Genomic DNA, 26,444 nt, shown 5'->3' with positions numbered 1-26,444 from the left:
GGCCGAGAAAGTACTCTGTATGGGGCACATGGCGTTATGTGTTTGTCCAACGCATAGCAGATAGAGCACCACAAATGAAGCCCAGTGCAAACTATGGACCTTGGGTAATTATGATATGTCAATATAAGTTCCTCAATGGTAAGAAACGCACCCTCTGCTGATAATGGGGGACTGCGCATGTCGGGGGCAGGGGTGCACAGGGAATCTCTGTACCTTCCACTCCACTTTGCTGTGAACCTAAAACTGCTCTAAAAAATGGTCTTAATAATAAAAAAAGATAATCACCACCACGACAGAAATGGAAAAGATTGAATTTGAGTGGATCAGTGCCACATCAGTCTGTCTGTCACTCACAAGGTTGAACTCGTAACCAACCGTAAACAGGGGTTAAATGACTAACCATAAAGTAAACTCTGTACCTGATGTAAAATCAGTGCTTTGCCACTTCGCTTGCAAGAAAGAGTTGTGCAACTTCCCCAAACGAAGTCAGAGCTGGCCTTGTAGGAGGTGAGGGGAAGCCCGGCCTGCGAGCTTTGGTGGACTTTGAAATGTGAAAGCGCTTAGACATTGAGAAGTTTCAATTGTGCCTCTGTGGTCACTGGACGAAGGCTGACTTTCAGAAGCAAAGTCACTGGAGGGAAGCATTTGCTGATTGGCTGTTGTCTACAACTGTAAGGCTGTCCTTGATGGTTGACTTTCTGAAGCTTGAGGTTATCATTGGTTAGCTAATTTTTAGAAGCATGACCCGCCTTAGGAGTAAGGTAGTTACCGATTGGCTGATTTTCAGAGCACGTGTAGTGATGTGAGCTTATCTCAAATTAACAGTTTACTAGCTCAAAACTTGGGACTTAGGCCAAAAACCCCTTTTCCTTTCTTGGATATGAATTAAAAAGTATTTTTAATTCTTCTCAGTCCCCTCCTTTGGTTTTTCCTCAGCCAAGCCAAATAGGTTGTCCAGAACCTTGTGTCAGAGGTGTGGTTGTCAGCTATTGTTGCCCTTTACCTGCTCCAAGCCCCAGTTACTGTGGTGGCAAATTAACGCTGACTGCCAATTTTTGCAATTTATTGATAAAAGCTGAACGTGGGACACCCAGGACTTCCTGACAAAGTCAATATACATACAATGCAGGACAAAACCATTCAATACAGGGCACACCTTGTAGAGGCAGACGTCCTTCAAGCCTACAGGAAGGCATCGACTGCAGGGGGGCATTGTGTCCACATAGTCCTTATTTCAACATGAACACTCGCAAGTGTAATCAGCTCAAATGTTGTGATTACTTCTGATTATTTAATACAGAAAGTCGAGGCAGCTCTGTGTCCACGTCTATCCATCACTTCGGTCTATTCAGCAGTTGCCATGCCTCTAGTTACTTGGAACGTAATGTTTTCACACTTCATGTTTCTCCTGAAGCACATGTGTTTGAGTGGAAGAATTCCAGCATGAAAATCTCCAAAATGACACTCAACAAGCTCACATTTGAAGCGCAGAAATACAGACACTGGAATATCTGCAAGTTCCCTTTGCATGGTCTAGACTTTTAAGGCTTGAGGGATGTCCAAAGATTTCATTTCATCCAAAAACATCCAAACACCGGGGAAGAGACAGACCATTTGGTTCACTACATCTCATTGTCTTTGCAATCTATTTGCAATCTAATTGTTTATTTAATGACCCCCTCTTTTTGCCTTAACTATCTTGCCTGGTAAGCTATTCCACACATTTATGATTCTCTGTGTGGAAAAAAAGAAACACTTCCTGACATCTGTTCTGAATTTGTTTTTCTTTAATTTTCATTTATACCCTCTTGTTCTATCATCTGTGTTGGGCTCAAAATAGGAAACCATGTTGACATTTTCCAAACCATTTAAATTTTATGTTCTTTAATTAAAACCCCCCTCTTAACTAGACAGACATCTAACCTGGTGGGTAGATACCGTGATACTACATCCTAATGGAAACAATTTTTTTTTTTTTAAAATTTCCCTCCATCTCACAGAAAACAAACAAACAAAAAAAAGTTATGGTATTTTTGTGTTATCCGAAATCAAAGAAAAGATTCAGACACTTTTATTTTCTCCCCAAATCAAGAACTAACTAAACTTGACTGAAACTAAGTTCAAAATAGCAATCTGTAGCTTCAGGGCCCAGCAAGCTGGCGCCATAGGGCTGCTTTTTATAAGCATTTTTTTTCTGGGCAATAGTATTTGTGTTGGTCAGAAACCCTGGCTACACAGACCAACTCCAAATTTCTCAGCTCATATATCCTCTTCCCAACCTTGGAAGCTAATATAAGCTCCTCCATTCTGGACCACTGCATAAACTACATAAATAAAAAAGATCATATTTTTCTATGACACATTGAGACCCTATCAAACTAAAGTAGGAAACAAGTAAAAGGTTTTCTTGGGGTGAGGTTTGAGTTGTGTTGGAACTAGTGTGTTCAAGAGTAAATTATTTAAAGCCAGACATGAACCCACTCTGTTTAATGTCTGCATGACCCTCTCACAGTATCTAGAAGCCTGCTTTGCAAATAACTGAGGTTTGTTAGTTCTTCTTATCTTTTATTTTTAGATGGGTATATACAAGAGCTGACAGTTAGGTTCACGAACTTGTTGCATGGCTGTTGCTCACCTTTTTTGAGATCAGAGGGATTATTCATTACAAATTTGTACCAACTGGACAAACAGTAACCAAGTTTACTAGTATTTGGAAGTGCTGAAAAGGCTGCGTGAAAAGGTTAGATGACCTGAACTTTTTGCCGACAATTCATGGCTCTCTCATCACGACAATGCATCAGCTCACACAGCACCGTCTGTGAGGGAGTTTTTAGCCAGTAAACAAATAACTGCATTGGAACACCCTCCCTACTCACCCGGTCGGGACCCCAATGACTTCTTTCTTTACTTGAAGATAAAGGAAATATTGAAAGAAAGACATTTTGATGACATTCAGGATATCAAGGGTAATACAATGACAGCTCTGACGGCCATTCCAGAACAAGGGTTCCAAAATTGCTTTGAAGGGTGGACTAGGTGCTGGTGCCGGTGCATAGCTTCCCAAGGGGAGGACTTCAAAAGTGACTACAGTGATATTCAGCAATACGGCTATGTAGCACTTTTTTTAGGATGAGTTCGCGAACTTAATTGTCAGACCTTCGTATACCTTTTAAATGATAAAGAATGGCCTCAGAATATCTCAGAAAAAAAATTTCAGGAATTTAATCAACATATATTTGTTTATAAGTACAGTGCTCAGAAGTAGAAGAGCAGCAGCAAACAAAGCAGGTCTGGTACCTGCCTTCATGGAAACTTACATCTAGTATGGAGATAGACTAGTGTGGATGAAACCACTACTTGCATACTTACAAATGCAATAAGCTCTATGAGGAAAAAAACTGGGGTTTAATGAGAGATTAATTAGGAAGGACAGGCTTTGGATGGGGTCATCCAGTAAGGCTGCACTAAGTCAGTGACCCTTAGAGTGAGATCTGAAAGACAGGAGTGAAAGGAACAGTGTTCCAGGAGAATGGAACAGCATGTGTTATGAACAGTCTTTTGCAAGGCATTGCCCACCCCACCCCCCTGGACAATGGGAGGAGAAGACGGGACAACGCTATCTCCCATCATCCCTTTTCCTGTGTGGTCCAGGATAGAATTTGCCCACAAGAGAAACCCACATGGCCCTGGAACCAGAAGGGGTACTGATTCCACAGCTGTCCGGAGGTGGTCGCCCTAGACCTGGGAGTGGAGGCGGGATTTACAGAGGCTTCTCTGCAGATGTTTGGGACACACCTGCCTGGCTGCTACAGACCCAAGCAGTTGGCAAGAGCTTTCTCTGGCACTGCTGAGCATCACGGCATTTTCGGCGAGTCTTTGGGAACTACCGCCTTCGATGTTTTAGGCTGAGGTCTCAGAGTCTGTTCCCATCTTTCAGCTGCAGCTTTCCTGATCTTTCCTCCCAGAGTTCTGCCAGGGTTCCTGTAAGCCCTAGTACCATTCGTTCCTAGAATATTTACAGTGGCTCGATATTCCTATTCAAACCCACACTGATAGGACGAGAGAAGGTCTTAAGGGAGGAAAGCCCTCAGCATGGTCAAAGCAGTGAATGAGGATGAAAAGCAAAACACTTTTGCCTTTGAAAACCATCCAGAGAACATCTGTATTATATCAGATCTTCTAGCACTGGGAGGTTTGGAGTTGTGTGTACACATTTTCTTCTTCCACAAGCTTTTACTTGAATCAAGCAATAAAGATTCAACATGCCTAAAAAGTTCAGATACCGCTGGCCTTTCTCTGATCTTTCTAAAGAGAGTGAGAAGTTACGTAGAAACACAAAGTTGCTTTTGCACTCCTCTGTTGGTACCGTGATGGGCCTGGAATGGGCTCTGAGACACCCTGGGAAGAGTGAAAACAGCTCCCCTATTCCCAGCGCTCTTCCCCAGCAGTACACTGATTGTTTAGAAATTACAAATTAGCTTTCCATTAAAATACATATAATTACGTGATTACATATGGGGAAATAATGTCCTGCAAAATATTTCCAGTCTACAAATCCTGAGCAACTCAGCTAGTTTAATGGAAAAAAACGGGTTCTCCTCTCTAGGATGGACCAGGACTAAAGATTAGAGGATATGTGTTTGCTCTTAGCCAGCAAAAGTATTAGTCGTTTCCAATAAGGCTGAGTTTGCAAAGGTGCCCGGGCTGAGGGGGTGAGACAGGACAGCCGATGAGTCCATCCCTCAGGGGAGTCGAGCTGGGACTTTGCTCAATAATGAGCCCAGCGATGGCCAGCTCGGATCTTGTGGCTCCCAAAGGAGGAGTCATGAGACACTTACTTCTAGTTGTACACTTAACGTATAATTTATACACAGTAACATCTACCCTTTCAATGTAGAGTTTGCAAGTCTGGAAAAAGGCAACGAGAGAGAGAGAGAGAGAGAGAGAGAGAGAGAGAGAGAGAGAGAGAGAGAGAGATCATCATGCCTGTCCCACCTCCCACCCCTGTTAAAAACAAGAGCAGTTAACTGGCTGATTTGAAACCTATAAACCCAGAGCCTCCATTGGAAGAAGGTCTGAGGCACCTTGCTCGTATCATCCGGCACTGTCTCTGGAGGGTCTCAAAGAAGGAACAGAATAGCATTTAGAACTCAAAGAGTGAGTCTGCCCAGCCCTGGACTCAGACAGCCTGGGCTGAAAGCCTGAGTCTGTCAGCTTGCTCAGTGAATTCTTGTGAACATCCACGAGTGTTTCTAACACACAGTTTTGTCTTCTGAAAAGAGTGGGCACGATAATGGCTAACACTCAGTGTAACTGAGAGCAATGGATGCAGCACTGCACACCGGGCAGAGTGGAATCTTTCACATGCAGAAGACGCCCAGGAAGGGCACCTCTGGGTGCTCTCAGGTGACCCCTGGATACAGGGTCGACTGAATGTTCCTTTATCCACTGAAGTGTTCCTAGTGCCCATGGCTGTAGAGAAAAGAGAGTGAAGGAGAGAATTCCATCGCACAGGCATAGAAACACCAGGAAGAAGGAATGAAAGCCAGCAGGCACCTTTGGCCCTTCCCTCCTGCACTGTTTATCAGGCTACTTAAAAGCCTGTAAGGTGACTTCGTCCTTTTCATCATTTTCTCTCATTTCAATCTTGGGGGCTTTATTCTCCTCTCGCATTTGGTTTTCTTGGTATAATTACCTACTCTCTCTGAACTGCTTGTCCTTTCAAAGTGCTTACTTTGTGCTGTCGCAGAAGTACACATTTTTGGCCAAAGTGATGGAATTTGCAGCCAAATGAAAAAGAATATGTGCAATTAATGAAAAAAAGGCAATGGACTATAATTTACAGATTATTTGGCAGAGGCAAAATGAGGGAGACATGGCGCACTTTGTTCCCAGCCCTGGTTCCTGTAAAGTCTTCTTTCAATTTTATGCAAATAGTGTATCCGAGAAAGGAAAACTGTGGATTATAAGTGTGGGAGCATTTCAAGATGCCCTTTCACTCTGAGGGACAAATATTGGATGGTCTGCAATAAGATCTTGGCCATGCCTATTTCATACCCCCAAATGGTGCCATATTGAACTAATTCCTCCATAATCGCTCTGTCACAAACATAATTTTCCATGTAATTAAAAAGATTTACACAGTATCTTCAAAGATGTTACACAAACTAAACAAGGAATTTGATATTAGTGTAAACTTTCAAGGAATTTGGAGTTTGGGGCCAGTCAACCCCCACCGGGTTTGCCAGAAGAAAGATATATAAGCTCTTCCAGCCCCTCTGAAAACGTGTTCGCCTGTGCAAAACTGAACATGGCTTGCTGTGCTCTGGTCCCAGGGAACGAGTTAGTGAGAAAAAGAAACGAGATATCCTATGGAATGAAGGAAAGAGCAAAGATTTTTGTGATGGTTAATTTTATGCTTCAACTGGAGTGGGCCGAGGGATCCCCAGATAGCTGGTAAAACATGATATCTCGGTGTGTCCGTGATGGTGTCTCGGGAATAAATCAGCATTTGAATCAGTAGACTGAGTAAAGAAGCTCAGGCTGGGTGCCACTCACTCCATGAAGGGCGCAGACAGAACAAAAGGGAGGAGGAAGAGAGAATTTGTTCTCTGCTTGAGCTGGGGCTTCCATGTTCTCCTGACGTCAGACATTGGTGCTCCTCGTTCCCAGGCTTTTGGGCTCAGACCAGGGCTCACACCATACATGGTGTCCCCGGATTCTCAGGCCTCAGATGAGGACTGACTTACACCCGCGGCTCTCCCAGGTCTCCAGCTTGCAGACAGCAGAGGGGACTTCTCCACCTCGGTAAGGGCTTGAGCCAGTTCCTGCTATACAGAGCGTAGGAGCCTGAACTTCCTGCTCTGTACCGGGGGCCTAGGAGACGCCCATCCAACCTTCCTCTTCCTGCACAGGCAGGTCACCCAGCTCCGGAGACGCTCGCGTGTTACTCTTCGCACATTGGGAAGCCATCAAAGGCTTATGCAGAGGAGTCAGACTTCCTCATGACATGCTCAAAGACCCATGATGGCTTTTCAGTTACAAACGAAAGAAACCAGTTCTGGCTAAAGGAAGTCAAGGAATCTGAAGCGACCAAACCTCTGAACAGCAGCAGCTCTCCAGGCTGGGCAGCGAGGCCGTCTGGGGTCTGCGTGGCGGAGGAAATGGATCGGCTCCCGCCACCTTGCTCTGGATTCCCGTTCCAAGGCAGCTCTGACTATCTGGCTTAAATCAGCAAGAGGGGAGCGGGAGGGACCCTCATTTACAGCCCCACTATGGCTGCTGCCAGCGGAGGGGGACACTCCTCAAGGGACAGTGGCGGTGTCACTGCCAAATCAGGAGTTTTAATCCTTGGAGGGTAAAAACCATCAGCACTGACCGCCATCGGGTTTACCTACCTAGGGATCATGGGATAGAGAAGCAGGAGTGGACAGGTGATGGGTGGGAAGCCTGCTTCAGGGATCTAGGCGGGAGCGAAAGGGGACCTGGACATGGGGGCAGACCTGAAACGCAGTTCAGAAGTAGAACCAGCGGGTCTTGCCAATGGGCTCTCGTGGGGGTTAGAAAGGGGAAAGAACGAAGTCTGATGCCACGTTTCTGGCTGAAGCTGGTCATCAATGGACTTAGCTGTCTGTGATTTGTCTTAATTCCATCGCTAGTACTGCCTTTAATAAAGGAAAGAATGTGTGCATATGGCACATTACATTTTGAGCTTAATATATTCATATATGGAACACAGATATGCAGTATGCATATGGGCCACAGCATCTGCAAATCTATTTTAATAAACACTTTTATTAAGCTTAAAAGCAAGCTATTTTTTTTTAATTTGATGAACGTATTTAAATTATTTCTTGACTCAATGGGGCATTTTTTAACTTTTAAATATTTCGAAGTGTTTTTTTTCTTTCCTTTTTGTTTTTTGTTTTTTAAATGGAGCCCTAATCCACATCTGGCTGGCCTTTTTCTCCCTCATGAAACAGCCCACCCCAACCCGTGTACAACAGAGTTCAACACAGAGCTGAAGGAATAGTGATGACGGGAGGGAGGAAAGTGCACGATTTATTTCAAGACCGAAAATATCATCTCAAATTCTAGGATATTGGTTCACGCCTCCTCGAGACTATTCGAATGAGAGTTTCAAAAGTTCAGAGACTATTTTGGTTCGAAGCCTGAAGTTCTTCGAAATAACAGCAAGCAGCTGCTTCTCTCTGTTCCCCTGTTTCCAGCTATAAATACAGGGGCCTTGTAGCAATGTTTGACTCAGCCACCAAGGGTCTGAGACTTATTGTCTTTTTCATTTTCCCCCCACACTGTTGCATTTCTCTATAAAGCGGAGATGGAGAATGAATCGGCCCGGTGAAAATCAAGTTTCATTTCTGCACAGACGAACTTATCAGCTTCATTGCTCTGGTTATGGGGGCTCAGATTCCTATTGAAATAGAAAAGTAAACCCTCTATACCTCACCACGAAGACTCTGGGTTAATCTCTCGGTTGCTGCTAAAGGTTACTTAGAAATTAGTGTGGTATTAGGGAACAGCAAGGGATTGGGATTTGTGGTACCTGGTTGGGATGTGAACAGCAAGGTATCTGTGGTACCTGAAATCTGATGGGGGCTCTGACATTTACCAGCCGGGTTACTCAGAGGTGATCTCCCAGTCGCTCAGATTATTTCTTTATCTGAGACGAGGGAGCCAATGATGCAGCTTGGAGGGTTGTGATGCAAATAAACACAGCCCCCTCCGTGAGAACATCTCCCAGCCTGCAGGCCCCTGGTGTGGGCAGGACAGAACAAGCACCATTTTCCCTCCTGCTCTGTGTGTGAGGGGTGGTCGGAAAGGCGCACCACGTCTACACGTGAGGCGATGCCTGCCAGCAGCGCCGATCACATTCTATCCAGACCTCTTATGGCTAGAGGGGGGGCGCAGCTGGGGTGGGAGCCGTTCCCAAAGCAGCCGCTGAAAAAGGCAATGAGCAAGCGCTGAGTTTTTGTTCATAGACAATATGTCAACTAAATATGTATCTTCAGGTAGAAGAGACTGCAAACTCATCGGCTCGTGCATCTTTAAGTATTTCCGCTGCCCAGCAGGGTGAGGGCCCATAAGGAGGGTTGTGTACACTATAGAAAATCAAAAAGCTTCATTTTGTTGACAAATAGGACTCTAGAGGGTGTGAAAATTTCAATCCTGAAAGTGCCTTTTTAACAAGTGGAATTCTATCATCACCCCCACCAACTGGGAGGCCCTGGATGGATAACACGGTCAGACGGACACAGGAGCAGAAGTACTGTGGTTCTCATTACATCATAAAACGCCATTAATGAGACACCAAGAAAGTGTGTCACATTGTCAGCATGGTGTCCTTATGAGCAGTAAAGCCAAAAGTTCCCTTTAATGTTGTCTCTTTAGGAGCCTTTATTGCAAGGATCTTTCCTGCCCTGTAGGAGCCAGGAGCCGGGAGCAGTAGGAGGGGGTTTTCAGCAGCTGCCAAACATGACATTTCTGGACAAGCTGTCTCACCCTCAGCAGGGGACATCTGGAGAACAGCCTTTCATCTGTTGGCCTCTGTGCGTCTGGCTACCTGCGAGGGGCTGGCGCCCAGGGCATGTGTGTGGCTGGAGCCTGGCTCCTGTGCCCAGCTGGGCTCCTGCAGCACCAGGCAGACAGCGAGGTGTTCCCTCTTCCAACAGCAACATCTGTTCTGGGAAGCCTCTGTCCATTCCTCTCCAAGATGTACTCACAGCTCCAGCCAGCCTGGAGGGACAGCCTGATCAATGACAACCACTGCAGTCTGACAGGTGCGGGTGCCCCAGTGGATCACCTCCCGTGGCCGGAGACCAGAGCATTCCAGGAGAAAAAGCGGCCTGTCATGAGCTTGCCACCTGGCCCCGGGGGTATGTGGCATCAAAGGAAACGACTGTGTTATTTATTAATTGCACCAGAGCAGATGTTTGCAGGGTGGGCGTCCTCTGCCCTCAGGAGATGTGTGCTCAAGATCACTGTGCTTTCACCCTCAAACAGCAAACATGGCCAAGCCCTCAGGTTCTGATGGTCTCCTGCTCTTTGGCCAAAGCAGGTTAAATAAACAGATAATTGCCAGTCATGTAGAAAAGTTAAGCTAGTACAAGAACTAACTAACGAGAGACACCGCCTTGTTTATGCACTCATAAGCCCTGGAAGGTATATCAGGTGACTACAGATGCAGGGATGTGTGTATACAGGGGCATATTCATGCAAGTTTTGTAAATGCACAGGAAAGACCTAGGAGAATGTCCAATGCACTGTTAGCAGATGGCACACAAGCAGACACGGCTGGCGACGGTGGTTCTCTGCGTTCCTCTATGGTCTGCATTATTTGTCTCTAGGATAAGAAGTGCATAGTGACAAGTTATCAACTAGATGATCTCATGGGTTCCTGGATCGTCATAAAGGAGATAGGAATCAAAAAGAGTATAGGTCCCTAGTTTGGGACAACTGTGTGTTGAATTTCCACCCCTCCTCTTCAACCTGGAGGTGCAGGGAGAAAGCACTCCAAGCTCGGAGCCAGGTCTCAGGCTGGCTTCAGCTCCACGACTAGCAGACTTACAGCCTTATCCCCTCCTCTGTAAAATGGACATAGTAAAATGTCCTTTATGGATTTGTTATGATGAAGTGAAATAATTCCAGCCTCTGGTGCCAGAGAAAGTCCCCAGGGTGACACGCTGGCCTTCATTTCAGACCCTAACACAACCCATCGCATCCAATCTCGTTCACACTCATTTTTTCACAAATCTCTGAACTCTAGAAAGGCAGGAAGGCAGCGGCCCCTTCTGACGTCTGTATCTGAAGAGCCTGATTCAGTGCTGGGCACACATGAATTGACAAATAAGGAATGAAGACTAAGTGAGTATGTGAATGGATGATTCAAGGCGTGAGCAAATAAATAACCACGTGAATCAATAAAGCATTCACATCTACATGCTCAAAAGACGACTGGGCTTTAAAGCGTGTCTTCTATTTATGGAAGATGAATACTTAACATTATTGGAGAGCAGCAGTTTTTAAAATTAAAAAGAACTCGACGATGATGGCGACGGCAATGACAGCTGCTAACACTGAACACGCACCGGGAGCAGGACGTGTCCTGAGCGGTCACATGGCTGACGTCACTCAGCCCCACCCACCTTTCCATGAAGGAAGTATTCTGTCTTTATTTCACAGATGAGGATCGTGAGAAACAGGGATTAGGCACATTGTTCTCAGTTTCTCAAGTGACAGAGCCGGGCTGTCTGGCTTCAGTACCGAGTTCTTGCTACCACATCGCAGTGCTTCTCGATTCATATTCCTCTTCTCTGCCGAGCCCCTCTGGTAAGAAGAGGTGAGCCAGGACTGGCCTGAGTAGATGAGTTAATCCCTTGCCTTGACAACAGTTCTGAAGGTGGAACTGACCAGAGATAGGTTCCAACCAGGACTGTCTAAGGTGACCCTCAAGAATCCTGGACCAAATCTGCTGTTGAGTCACGTGGCTCAATTTTAACACAGGCCCAGAGCTGGTGAGTTGTACAGTCCCTTTCCCTCTGAGGTGTGGGACAAATGCCTGTCCCCAAGCAGCAGGCAAGACAACTCTCACTCACTCATGCTGGGCTTTCGTGATTTTTTTGAGAACAGCAGAGCGTTCCGCTGACAAAGCGATTCTGTCATAAATCTTGCTAATTCAGACCGGGTAGGGCATTAGTCAGTAAGCACGGGTAAATGACCAATTTTCTGTCCCAGCTGTTTTGCAGCTTTGTTTGAATACAGAACACGCAGGCCCACGTAGCAATAGAATGTTTCGTTTCGGGTGGGAATATTCACTTCACCGTCAGACCCCCTTCGTGACTAATTTACACAGAGATCAAGGGCCACTTCGGCTCCTCCTGGACAACTAAGGAGAAGCGATTGCTTTTTAATCTCAGGGAATGACTTTTTCAACTCATGTAAACTTTTGCCCTCCTCCACACTAACTCAGAGGCTAGAGTAAGCATTTTCCCAATCTGCCTTTTTCCCCCCAGTGCCAGGTATGAAATGATTGGGAAACATCAAGGCAGCTGGTAAAAAGGAAAAGGCAGCAGTCTGGAGAATGAAGGCAGAAATGAATAAAATTATGAGGTGCTCAGAATGTTAATAAAAATGCTCCTATTTTGACTAGCATGTTACTTTATGAGAGAAGAAAAAAACAAAGGTGCTTTCTTGGAATACTGGCATGAAATTATCCACACTAAGAAGGAAATCCTACCTTAGAGTTGGAGAGCTACCTAGAAGACCAGCAGACACGAGTGCACCTTCTGCCGTTGTTCCCTCTCCCCCAGGCATGTGATGTCACAGAATGCTAATCAACTTGAGACCATGTTGGGAGAAGAATTTTCTACCAAACTGAATTCACTTGGGAAAATCTGTTTTCCCACGAGAAGAAACATGGCACAGTGGGCAAAGCCGGACTAATGGACTTGAACTAGTGGTTCTCGACCGGGCAGTTTTTGCTCCCACAGAACAATGGAGCGTCTGGAGATGTGTTTTGGTTGTTACAACTGGGGGCGGCGGGGGGCGGGGGGCGGGGGGCGAGGTACCCCTGACAGGTAGTGAGTAGAGCTCGAAGATGCTGGTAAACATCCCAAATGCACAGCAAAGCCCTAACACAACTCTCCCACCCCCAACAAAGAATGACCAAGCCCCAAATACTCATGGTGCTAAGTAGAGAAACCCTGAGTTACACGAGCCTGGCTGTCTCTCAGCTTCACCACTTGTGAGTTAGAGGACTCGAGCCACATTTCCTAACTTTGCTAAGCCTCTGTTTTCTTACCCCTAGAATGAGGGGTGTTCGTGAAAATTCCGCATTAGAGTCATTGAGAAGGCTAGGGAAGATAATGAAAGTCCAGGCTTAGTGCAATTTCTGCCAACCTGCAAATGCGTGGCACATGGTAGGCACTTCAGAAATGTCTGCTGAATGAGATCATCAGACTTATCTCACTATGCTGGTGTAATTCAAGCACACAACAAAGAAACCTGAAGTATCCATTACAGAGCCTTCCCAAGGGTGTATATGTACAGTCCAAAGGCTCTGGATTGCGGATAAGAGCTTCAGGTAATGTTATTCCCCTGGAGGGTCAGAAGCCACCCTTTTATCTAATTGGGATCTAAGGCCAGAAGGAAGTCATTTTCTAAACAGTAAGCCTGGCCCATTCACTATTCTAACAGAGACTGGGGGCAGCTTTTATGAAGCCGACGGGGCCACGATCTCACCAAGACCATCAAACCTGTGGGCTGCAGAGTCTCCAGTGGTCTGCCGGCACCAACTCTGTGCTAGAAGCATTCATCAAGCCCCCAGCTGTTCGGTCTGGGGTCCTGCTGAGTCCACACACTTCCCTCGGGTAGAAGGAAAAACCGACGTAAAAGCAACTTGTGAAGATGCCTGATTCTGAGGAAGTTAAGGGTATCTGGGAAGGAGGTTCATTGCAGTGTAATTTACCACAGAAGAAACAACTTGGAAACATCAGAAATGGCCAACGATAGGGACCTGATTCAGTAAATCATATTGTGTAGCAACTAAAATCACATTTCTAAAAATTATTTATTACATAGCAACTTTTCATTATACATTTATAAATGGAAAAGTATATTCACTGTGATCTGAATTTTTAAGATTATATTTATAGAGATCTAGAAATATAAATAAAGGATAAATACTATAAATCGATAATAGGATAACTGAAAAGATAGAAAAAAAGATGAAAGAGAGATAAACACAGGTAAGTGGACAGCTAGATATCACTAGCAGTTATTTTGGGGTGATCGGTAATGGCATATGTGTTTTATTGTTTAGACTCTTTGGTATTTTTCAAAGATTCCACAAAATGAGTGCACATTACCTTTTGTAATCAGAAATACTTACACATCAAGAGGAGGTTGGGACAAAGTAAGCAAGTCATTTGCAAGGAAGTATGGAGGAAAAAGAGAATAGGGAAAACAATGAAGAAACAAAAAGCACAACCAAATGGCTCGGCGTCAGAGCAATGGCTACTGGTCCTGGCTGTCCTGGTTACTGCTGAGCAGCCATTGGCAAAGCTCCTCATTGAAATGAAGAATGGTGCTTCACCACCTTGTGATAAAACTAAAACGAGGATTTGAGAAGCTCCAAGTAGTCTGGGGAGGGCTGCATCTCGGTTAAATATTTAATTATTAGGGCAGAAGTACTATTTCTTGAAAATGGTCTAATGACAACATGTTGAGTTTGCAGAATGACTCCTGGGCTCGCGTTCTGGATCTATGCTTTATGGTAATGGACCATGTCCAGGTCACTTTATCGCTGTAGGTGCCTTATTCAAAACCTGTGGTCTTCATCAAAGCCATCTTACTAAGTGTTGTAGGTTCAAAGGCACAGCACATACAAAGAGCTATGTACTTGAAAAAGTCAACCTTAAAGTTTGACTTTTAGGCCATAGAGGCTATTTTTGAAATGAGGATACATGATAACTATGGCTGACAGGTATGTTGAGACTACTCAAAATAAAAAATATACAATATACCATATACCGGGGGTACCAAAAAATGTATACAAGTGGACACTTTGGTCCACATTGCTCAAGCAGTAGTTCACCGTAATCAGAAGTGTCTGGACACTGGTGGTAACCACTTTGAGCACCTCTTGTAATTGCAGAAGTCAAACGTGACTTGTATTCATCTTTTATTATCGGAATATATTGTATTACAATTTAAATAGTTTTTTCCTTTCTTAAAATGTGTACATTTTTTTGGCACCCTCTGTGTATGTGAATATATAAAAATGTATTATGTAAATATATTTTATCATGTATAATCAGGAGAATATATAAAAATATATAACTTCTTGATCAAATCATAAATCTAAATATATTTTAGTACAAATGTCTTATAATTACCTGTTGTATACAGATAGTTGTACTTTTTAAATTAAAATTAGGGAAGGTTGGGGGTGAGGCGTTATCATTTTGTGAGGGGTATAAATGATAAATGTCTATTACATTGTTTTGTACACCTGAAACTAATTTAAAAAAAAAAAAAAAGCAAAAGCAATGGTTGTACTAGGATGTTTGTTGTAGCATTGTTTGCAATGGCATAAAATGAACCAAAATCAAAATAAATTAGAGAAAAAACAAAAACAAAATAATAATAAAATAAAATTAGGGCAGATTTTCTGAGATGTCCACAGATATTAATAACTGTGTGAGCAGCTATGTGATATACACACTCAAAATCTGGATGGACTTTGAAAGCCTGACTACACAGGATGGGCTTTGCTGAGTGTTGAAAGGAGAAGTCCAACGAGGAGAAGTTTATGGGGAAACTAAAATAAAATCTGAATATGTGGTAGTCACCTAAACTCTTAAATATAGAGGCAGGAAAATAGGAATGACTCAATCCTTGTGTTTTCTGGCCTCCCAGGCAGTAAACACAGCCCTGACGTTCATGGGTGGGCAATCCGGCTGTGCCCACAGGTACTTTAAAAGCTCAGGAGCAATGTAAGTATAAGCCGTGTCCTACTTGCTGAGACCAGGCAGTAAAATAGGTCACAGCTATTTTAAATGTTCCTGTTAAATGCTGAGACTCCAGGTCACGAGGCCCTCTTTTCTTAGGAAAACTTCCAGCATCTCTTGGGAGTTTTAATGCTGGAAGGTCACTTGGGAGGCTTCCATGTCATGTCAGAGGTGCCCTTTGGAGCTGGAGGAACCTCCACCACCTCTCAGGCTGGCACTTGCAAAGCCCCCAGGTGATGCATCTGGACCACACACTCTTGCTCTAGGCCACACTCAAGAAATCGGAGTGGTTCATTGGACCAGGTTCCACGGTTCTTCGAACGGAGAAACGGAGCGATCTTTCCCATGGAAGCTGCCTTTGCATGCACATGGCGCGTCATCAGCCTGAATTTCCAGGAGCTGCTTCTGGGGAGGGTTGGTATTGACCTTCTTGTAGCAAAAACCCACATTTTCCTTTTAATGGCAGAGTCTCCACAGGAAGTGGGACATGGTCTCTCTTGATACCCGATGGTGCTTCCCTTTCAGGAGTCTCAACAACCTTCCCTTCCGGGAAGTCTTGGTCAGAGCCTCCTTGAGCTATGTCATGCCAAGCACTGTGTTAAGTCAATCAATCAAATTGTAATTACTGAATCCTGGGAAGACAGCGGTGGGCTTTCAGTTGTCCGTTGTCTCAAAGGATCCTGGAGTTCTGTCATGTAAATTTGCTCATCCACCTGCTTTCCCGCCCCCGTCAATAACCACCAAGTCCCATACATCAGTCATTGCACTCACCGACCAAAGCATCTGCCTCAATGGACATTTTCTCCAGGTCGCATTGCACGGCTATGTGTTCAGTGATCACATAATAGGGAGAGAAGTTCAGAGGGAGCCCATCTGTGTGGGCTGGAGTGCTGAGGGTGAATGTCACAAGGAGAAGCAGGTCAAGCAGAGCATTACATGCAGGCAGGGCTGGGGCTGGCCAGAGGTGAGCTGACAATTTGGGGACTGACCGCCAGGCGTGTTTTCAGAACCAGAAGAAAATTCATTGCTGAGGAGGATCCAGTGAGATAAGTAACTCTTAATGAAGCCAGAAACGTAATTGTTTCCAAGCAGGTCCGGCGACCTTCCTGGAACAGTCACAGGATCATTCTAAATATCTGGACTACAGAAATCTGGAATCCAACCCTCAGAGTTAAGTTTCTGATATCCCTTTCAAATAAGTGAGAATCTGGGATTCTGGCCCAGTATCAAGATGGCCGATTGGGACCAAGGCCTGGGTCTCACTGGGAAGGGCTGAGGAGGAAGACGAGGAGACGGACTCCTGGGGATACTGAGAGGGGCGCTTCCAGCTCCCCATCAGGTGCAAGGGGAAGGTGGAATGCAAGTGGCCAGGTAGGAGACAGAGGGACAGAAACCAAGAGCGCAGGATCATGGAAACAATTCAAAGCAGGGGCAGACAGGCACAGGCATGAGACGGTGAGGCTGCAGTGTGAGGGGACCCCGCTAAGGTACAGTATGAGAGCGCGCGGCCCCACGTGCAGGCGGAGCGACCAAAGGCCCTGCAACTTAGTGAGGCCCGGCCTGAGGCTTCCCTGTAAGTGTCCCTCAGCAGATCTTACCACGGGCTGGTTTTCCTTTTCAGTGGAGCAACACAATAACAGAGGGGTCCCTACTGCCCTCCCTCAGATGCATTTCTTCTCAATACTTTGCAAAGATCTCAGATAGGGAAGTGACTTCAGAGAACTGGACCACCCCTCCATCTTTTCTTAAGCATTACATGGATAAATCACCTGGGATCCAGAGTAGCATGAATTGTTCAAGAGCTATGGTAACTCGCGTCTGCTAGACAATTGTCTTTACACACCACACGCAAATATACTTTTCACTACGTGAATTTTTCTCTTTCTTCCTCTGTAGGAAATGTATTTGATCAACAATTAAATTTTGTAAAGAACTTCCTGAAAGCCCAGCTCTGTTGTCCTCTCTCAGTGTGCCCATTTGGAGGAGAGGTCTTCATCGCTTGGCTCGGCAGTGGCACCGTGCTCCATTTGCTTTTCCAACCAGCTCTCTTGACGGTTCTATTCCAAGCTCACGGATCTCTTCACTCTCCCAGATAGGCCTCATTCCTGTCTTTATTCTTTCCATTTCCCTGGCCATATCCCCCTATTCAAATAGTGCCCATATCTAAGGTCAAGTTCAAATCTTTCCTTCTCCAAAAGGCATTTCTAATGTGGAATGTTCTCAAAGTTCCCATAATCTCTTCAGCACAAATTATCTGCAACATTTCTTCTGGCATTTTGTGTGTGTGTGTGTGTGTGTGTGTGCACGCCTATATAAATTTTTAAATTGCAGACTGAGGTATGTAGAAATATAGTTTTCTTTTTCTACAATTTACTTAATAGCTATCTTGGGCTCACATGTCAAAATATCGAAGAAAAGTAAACTTTACCACTTCAAGGAAAGTTCAGTCACTTCGAATGTCTTTTCTTAGCCTGTCAGTAATGATAGACTTTGTTCTCCTTCTCCCTTCTCCTCTTCAGCCTGGGCTGAGAGCAGTCCTGGAAGGCTAATGTTTCCCGTGACCTCTGGAGGAAGATCGCCTTGTTCAGGTCCCCCTGCCATCCGCTGGTTTCCCTCTGAACCGCGCTGGGTCCCTCCTAGTCTTTCTTCACTGGCCTTTAGACCCCCTGCAGCTTCTGCTGTGTCTATTGTCCAGTCATGATCTCTGCTTTGGGACATGGGTAGTCCATGTCACAAGTAGAAAGACCATTCCATTGGCTGTTATCTCCACTGGCAAGGAATAAAGGCTTAGGACTTGTTGGAAATCTGTGATGCTCCCCCCTGTCATGCTGGGTATCCTGTCTGTGAGTCTTCCCGCTCCGGTGGCAGGCTGGATGGGGACCCCACTAAGAGTCCCTAGGAGAGATTCTGTAAACACAAGGCAGGGTACCCCGCCTGTGGATCCCACCACACCGAGGGAGGTCCTATTGCTAACTCCTCGACTGTCTCGGATGGAACCCGGAGGGAGCAGGACACTCACAGCCAGTCTAACACTTGCCTGAACCAACTTGGAACAAATCCCACTTGCACAACTAGCACACAAAGAATTTTGTTTCCCCTTCCCTGGGATAAGAGTGCATATAGAAGAGAAAAAGAACCAGTTGGGTGCATGTTCTATGAAATCCTATCATTTGGAACTAAATCAGAGGCTAACTTCTTCAAATTTTGGCTCCTGATAATCAAGACTAAAATTTGAAACTCAAAGACTCAAAGCTCAGCTATGTGTTTCTCTCCGACTTTCTCCAATAAGGACCTTGGTTCGAGGGAAATATGACAAAAAGGAATTTTAAAATCACATGCTTTAATTTCAGATACTATTCCCAATGCTCTTGCATATACTGTAGGATCTGTGTGTGTGTGTGTGCATGTGTGTGTGTGTGTGTGTTACACTGGTCGCCACAAAGAGGAGTCAGGGAACATCCTAATTTCCTTGGGACGCTGAGTGCTGATGGAAAGACTTTGGGGGGTCCGTCTAACCGAAGCTCAAGCTTCACTTCAGCTTCAACATCTGTGAATTCTGTCACTGTGGGCTTTGGGACAAATATATCTATTTTAAATCTAAATCAGTTTTTCTTTTCAAATTAATTTTTCAGTAACGTGTACCATAAGTACAGTGTCAGGTGTCCCAGGAATGTAGTAAATGTATGCTCATTGCTACATGTAAATTTGACTTTTATGAAGTGCACAATACCCCAATCCTTAATCGCCATGTCATCCTTGGCTCTTCCTGAAGGCCAGTCGTCACCTGGGTATCAGTGAGGGGCTGACCCTCAAGGAGGAGATGAAGATGTCTTTACATATATTACTTCATAATGTCTTTTTCTTAATGAGACTCTGAAGTTATTTCTATTTTACATAACGAGATAGATGTGAATATTATAATGCCCATAGAATCAAAACAGACCTGTCTTCACAAACCTATCCACCGATACCTTAACGTCAGTACTTACACTACATATAAATGATTAAATTATACTGTCTGATATTTTTCATTCTCCATCTAAACGTTTTTTCACTGATGTTTAACTTGATGGCATTTTATGTAACATATTGGCATTTTTAACTGTTTCTCTAGTCCCTCTGGAATGAATATTAATATTAATACTACTGAATGAGCATATTATAATATGGATTTAAAACATATGATGAACTTTATAATTAATTGGTGGTGCTTTATTTCCTTAGAAATTGAGCGAATGAAGTATATTTAATTAATAACGACTACCAGCTTGTAGAGGGTGAACTGGATTCATGACAGATACTGTTGCGTTGAACTCCCCTCACAACTTTGTAGGTAGCACAGATACGATTACTGCTTAACAAGAATTGGAAACTGAGTCAGACTGAGGTCCTTGCCCTAAATCCCATGGTTAATAAGCTGTGGAAACAAGATTTGAATCCAGATGCTCCATTCCTCTGCCTTTTCAACAACCGGTTGGCCTCCCTACTTAAATCCATACAACTGACTTGGTCAGACAAGTAGTTTCTGTTATCGTTAAGTCTAATGCATTTCTTGCATTTTCCCCAAGTCTTTCCCTCCCCTTGCTAAGCAGAATGTGAAGGTTTCTGCCTCCTCATACATCTCTCTGATGTAGAGTGAGACCTCTGCCTCCATCCTCTCGAAAACGACAGCATTCCAGCCAGTGCTCGCATATGGTTACGCTGCTGAAGAGATCACTCCAGCTCCCTAATGGTGTGAAAAGCAATTTCACATAAGTCTATTTCAATGCTGCACACTCCATCCTTTAGCCAGTTGGGGGAATGGGAGGGAGTACCACTAACTGCTCCTTGCTGTACAGACCTCTGTAATTAGAAAAAAACGGATGCAATAAATTCCAAACCTTGCAAGGAAGTCAGCTTTCCCTGGAAAACCTGTTTGCAAATGGTACCATGCTTCTGCATTTTTCCATTTTGTGAGTTTCCCGCATCTGCTATTTAAATATAACAGCACATATGGTAGCATCATTTTGCAAAGCGACGTAAAAGATGAAGAAACCATTACCCACCCTGCTTTCATGGCCCCACTGCCGTGTCGGGGATCTAGACTGCGGAGACATGGGCAAAGAGAGTTAGCCCTGGGTGAGGGCCACGCTACACCCTCCTTCCTTCTCCCATCACCTGTGACTGTATTTCAAGTTCTCTCCCACCTGATCGACTAAGTCCCTTTCATCGGAGTTAGTGGGACCCAAGTGGCATATTTCTAATATGCTATTAACGGACATATTTTATAATGGGTGGAATCTTCATAATTGGTTTATGTTGGTCTGTTTAACATGTGAAAAAGTTGTTCGAGCTTCTCTTGGTGACAGAAGTTAGAGCCACAAAAATCCCCTTAGGTCACCTCATCTCTCCCGCTGCCAGCACCTCCGTGTGTCATCTCAGCCGGCATTTTCAAAGGAACAAGTGACCAGTACTGCTTGGGAAAAGATTTCCATGGTCTAATAAAATGCCATCAGCAAAAAACATTCCCTAGTCTCCCAGGAAACGTTTCTCTTCGAATTTCATTCTATTAAGTCTCAGTTCAAGTGACTTCCTTGTAAAATGACTTTTCCTCACCTTGCCTGTGTCTGACACTCCCCAACTGCAGAGGAAGCCAAAGCTGGACCTGGCGGGGCCTGTGGGAGAAAGTGCTGTCCCAACTGCCACCGACTTGGCAGAGCAGCTCTGAGACCCGGGCACGTGGGATGGGGGCAGAGCAGGCTGAGGGTAGACTCAGCCCCGGCACGGAGTCTGACGAGAAAATCAGGTCAGCTTCCCCAGAGTCAGTTATGGAACAAAGGGCCTTGTCCCTTTCTGAAGTCTGGTTATCTAATGTGTGGTTTCAGGGCCAGAGGTGCCAGCATTGGCTGGGAACTGGTTGGAAATTCAGATGCTCAGGTCCCACCCCAGACCTACAGAATTCGAAACTGCATTTTAACAAGGCCTCCAGGTCCCTGCTGGGCATGTCATATTTGAGAAGCACTGTGTGAAGCTCACGTTCACAAGCCTGACCAGAGTGGTATCACTTAGATTTCAGGGGCCCGAGGCCCGCCTCCAGGACTTCTCATGTAATTGCTCTGGGATGTGGTCTTGCGTAGGGATTTGTAAAGCTCTGACGCTCAGGGAAGTATAAGACCTGCTGCGCTAAGACACTCTCAGCCTCGGGACGTCTCCGGGAAGCCCACCACACTCACACCACCTCCCCAGGCTCCCTGCAGCGCACACTCAGGTGGACGCTACGTTGCCGCCGGTGCACCCCTCCAGCCTGCTGCCAGTCCCCTTCTTGGACAGGGGAGCACAGAGAGGAGAGTGGGGACTCTAAGTCACCTCTGTCCTTTGTAGGTCCACCTCCTTGGCACCTGCCTCTTAAGTGTGCTGTGTGCAAAGGTGTGGTGTGTGCAAATGATAAGTGCAAAGGTGACAGGCTGAAGAAACCCTTTTGCCTCTCCTCCCTCCAAAGAACCATTGAATCAACATTAAAGAAATTTCCATGAAACTAAAATGATCTCCAAAGTGGGAAAGGGGGCAGGGGTTGGCTCTCCGCCGGTACAAAATTTCAACCAACTTCTGAAAGATGGGAAATGGCTGTAAGCCTGTTGGCGTTTGAACCAGCAGGGGAAGCTGCAGTCCAGACAATGTGAGAAGGGAGCAGCGTGGGGGGAGAGCCCAGCTTCCCAGAACACCCTCCGGGAAGTTTGCACTGAGTCTGCAGGTCCAGGGGTGGGTAAGAGGTGCAGACAGAACCGTGGGCACTGGCGCCTGGCCACTCTCCCACTCACCACCCACCCGTGTTGACCCAGCCCACAGAGAGGTGTCAGTTGGGTTCCCTTGGCCTCCCACTCCCTTCCCCCATCGATGATGGAGTTTCTGTGTGTCGTGTCCGCATCTACTGTGGAGCTTGTCATGCAGTCTGGGATATGTCTGTGTCTCATAGATGAGAACCAGGCCTTTGTCATCCTGATAAACCCACGAGCTCCACAGTCTGCTTAAGTAGTGTTTGTCGAAGAAAAGCAATTTTTCTCATTTGCTTTCATTCCGGCTGATAGCCTGGAAGCTTCTCGTTGCTAGCAGATGATGCAGGCACACAGGGCTGCTTTCCCTTAAATACCTAGTCTCCACACTCCTCCTCTGACCCCCTCCACATACACCACCGCCTTCCGGGAACCCTACTTTCTAACCCTGCCAAATAAAAAAGCTCGAAATAAAGGCACATTTGCCAAGGACCAAACATCGCCTAGCAGGCTACCTAGCCGGTCATCTCCCACAGGACGCATTTCCTCATGAGGGAAGTTCATATCAATGCCCAAGGTCAATGCCTACCTGAGCGCAAGACCCGACAGTCCCTTAGACCGGGGTGGTGGAGGTGAACAGGGAGCAAAGCAGAAGCCCTATCTTTCTCCTCCTCCTTCAAAGGGACAGAGATAGCAATACACACGGAATTAACTGTAGGATGTAGGGGAGCCCTAGAATGTGTTTCACCCGGCGGCCTCACCTTCTGTATTAACTGGGGCCATGAAAGGCCGTGGGTCTTACACAGGGTACACAGCTGGTTAGGAGTCGGGCTCACAGTGGAACTGAAACCCCAGCAGCTCTCTACAGTTCTCTCTCTACTAATTAGTTTTTTGAAAATGTGTACTCTCTGAATTATCTCTGAAAGATTCCTGGCTCAATATACTCGCAGATGCCTAGGCAGGTTGGTCTGTGACGGGTCAAAACGATATCAAGTAAATCTGGTCTACATTAACTGCATTTAACCATCAGACTCTAAAACATGCAATTAAATATTTCCCAGGAAATGTCCCAGATACTCCAAGCAACCATTTTTATAAGACCGGACACAGCAGTTTAGGGTAATTGCACTTCCCATCAGGCAGGTTTAGAACGCAAAGTTCTAAACCTGACCCGTTCTGGCCCAACTGTGTACATCTTCACACTCTGATTGGCTGATTAGCATGTTTGAGTGTTTCATTCTGGCTGAGGGGAGCTATACAGGGCATGTTTGGGATGGTTTTCTAGCACTGATGCTGCACGCAGACTGTTTGCGTGATAGATGCTGCATCCGAAGGCAGCACTAGACATTCGGGTTTCAGTCTCTCCTTGTGGGCTCTTTAAAATCCAAGCTGTGAAAAAGCAGCTGAAGCTTTATGTCTGGCCACTGCAGCCAAGACCACACAGGATGGGGCGGGTGTGCCTGCATCACGTGGGGAGGGCTGTGGGGCTCAGACTGGGGGTCTGGGATGCAGGTCACCGTCAGGAATCTGGAACTCCTGTTTATTTTACAGGACACTCACCTCAAAAGAAAGGAGCTACCAGTTTGAAACTCAGAGCCATGGGAGAGGTTTAGGGAGAAAGAAGCAAATGGTTTCCAATGACAAAGCCAAAATGAGGGGAGAGCCAAAATGCCTCGTCTCTGAAGAAGGGCAGAGAATTTCAACCTTGAAACAAACTCGTGTCTTGGAAAGCATCACATGATACTATGATGTCCCATGAAAGCCTCACTTGGAACTGATCCAAAGCTGAATACCCCAACTTCTCTCCATATCTGGTCCTTCTCCAGGATTCTTTCTCAGTCCCTGGTACCACCCCCACCCAACCAACTCTGCTAAGATAGGCTGTGGGTTTAAAATGTGGCTATTCAGACTTATAGGAACACCGATTCCAGCCATCTCTTATACAGAGAGTAGTGAATTTGCTCCTTGAAGTCCATAAGTCTTTTACTTGGCAAAATACTTTAACTGGCCTATTTTGCATTGGAAGTAGAAGCCCCTGAGACTTCGTTTGGAAAAAAAGAGGTGAATTACTGAACAGTACAAAATCAAATGGTTTGGGGTACCCTAAGACAGGAAGGAGCCCCAAAGAGACAGCATGGAGGAAAAGCAGGTGACACAAAATGAGTCATGGAGAACACAGTGTACATAATAGTGAAGTCAGAGGAACAAATTCTCATGAGCAACCATCACACACAGTTATGTCAATTGCCGTGTGCCACTCTGAGACAAAACAGGGTCTCAGGAACAGATAGGAGGTGGGCACTGAGGGCAGTGAGGCCAAAGCCCCCGAAGACAAAGCTATCCCAGTGGAGGGTAGGCATGGGGACAGGTAAAAACCCTGTCAGGTGAATGTGGCAGACACAAGTCATTCCAGGTGGACAGTTGACCTAACGGATCTGAATGGAGGACCCTGGGCAGACCACACAGAGGATGGGGGGGCAGTGTGTCAAGGTCATGAGCAGCACCTGAATCTGACCAGAGCTTCCATCTCCTGCTACCAGAGTCTCTACACCGAACTTCCTTTGGCTTCATCTTCCTCTTTCCTTTGGAGTCTTAGCTCCATCCAGATGGCACTAGCATGTGCAGATATAGTTGGACATTTTTTGGGGGAAGAGTGAAAGTGATTGAATCCTTCTCAGAAAAGCTCCATGGGTAGATGACAGGGATAGAAATGGAATGCTACTCAGAGAAATTGTGCAAACTTTTAAAGGGAAATTTCTAGGCTCCTGGACCATGTTATTTTCTAGTGCTACAGTTTAATTTTCAAAAGGTTTAAAACATGCAACTCTCATATAAATAGAAACACATGGCAAAGATTTATCCAGCTCCTCAATAAATGAGGAAGCCACCAAGATGTTAATACCGGTCCAAGTGAGAATCTGAGGGTCTGGATATTTATGGGCAATTTAATAAAGGAATGTTAGGGAAAGTGTTTGGTGAGATGAATAACTGATAAATATTCTATAGGGACATCCATCGTCGTCTTTGCAGTTAGTTTTTTTCTTACTGGATGGAAATTATTTGCATCTTTACCAGATAAAAATCTACAAGTGAATCTCTGCCCCTGTCGACTTGTAAAATCGCCATGTGAACAGAAAGCTAATCAAGGGACTGTCTTGAAAACACACCTAGTGATCACTTTATTTCCCAACTTCACATCATTTTTCTCACACTATGAAGCTTTCAGGTATCTCCCCTTAGGATTCTCAGCAGAAATACATTAGTACGCACTACGAAAGACAGCCCGAGTCACGTGACAAAATACTTCGGAGTGAGAATAAGATGTCGAAACAAAAGTCCTAGAGAATGAACCTCCAAGAGGAGCCCAGACAACATTTGGCTGAGTTAAAGGAACAGATTGCTCAGTGGCACGTGTATGAAAGGGTATTTCTTCCCCTCCTGACACAAATGGAAAGATTTCTTGGAGCACAGACTCCCACAGGAATGCACTGTTTTGCTAGTCCTCAAGTGGATGGAGGGTCAAGTGGATCTATTCTTTCCACAGAGAATGGGTACGCTAAACTATACATCCAGGGGAAATTGCCCTGTCATATCTTTTTTTTTTCCCCCTGAACTTGCCCAAAGGAATTGTGTCATCTACCATCAAAGGTAAAGAAATTATTGAACTCTAAAATGCTGGTCTCTGATCCTTTTTAAGTTCCTTTCATATCTCACCCTTCGGAAGACAAGTGTTTTCTCAGACACAGGTCTCAGCATAATCTTTTATTTTAGAAGACGACCGTAGCAGTTACTGTTAGCTAGTCCCGCACTAAAAATTTCAGAGGACTCATTGACGTTTGACTAGAATGGTGATGCAGGAAGAATTCTTGTATAATAATACGTGAGCCCTGGGCTGCTGCAATGGCGCCGGTCCAGCAGGAGGAAGCCCATAACTCAGCTTGACCTGGCAGGAGCGACACTCTGCATGAGCTGAGGGCCACCAGACCCGAGTCCCACCTCTGTGAGAAATGAAGGGACGCCCAGGAGCCACAGCTACCCATTTCCGTCCACAGTTCCGTACACCTCTGCTTGTCTGCTGGATCTGCAGTGAACAGACGTGACAGCCACCTTCCCTGAGTCAGGAGTCCCCCAACCTGGACCCATGACCAACTTTGGGGTCTGGTCAGGC

The sequence above is a fragment of the Rhinolophus ferrumequinum genome, chromosome 13 (assembly GCF_004115265.2).
Source record: "Rhinolophus ferrumequinum isolate MPI-CBG mRhiFer1 chromosome 13, mRhiFer1_v1.p, whole genome shotgun sequence".
Classification (NCBI taxonomy): domain Eukaryota; kingdom Metazoa; phylum Chordata; class Mammalia; order Chiroptera; family Rhinolophidae; genus Rhinolophus; species Rhinolophus ferrumequinum.
Note: the sequence above shows the minus strand (reverse complement) of the source record.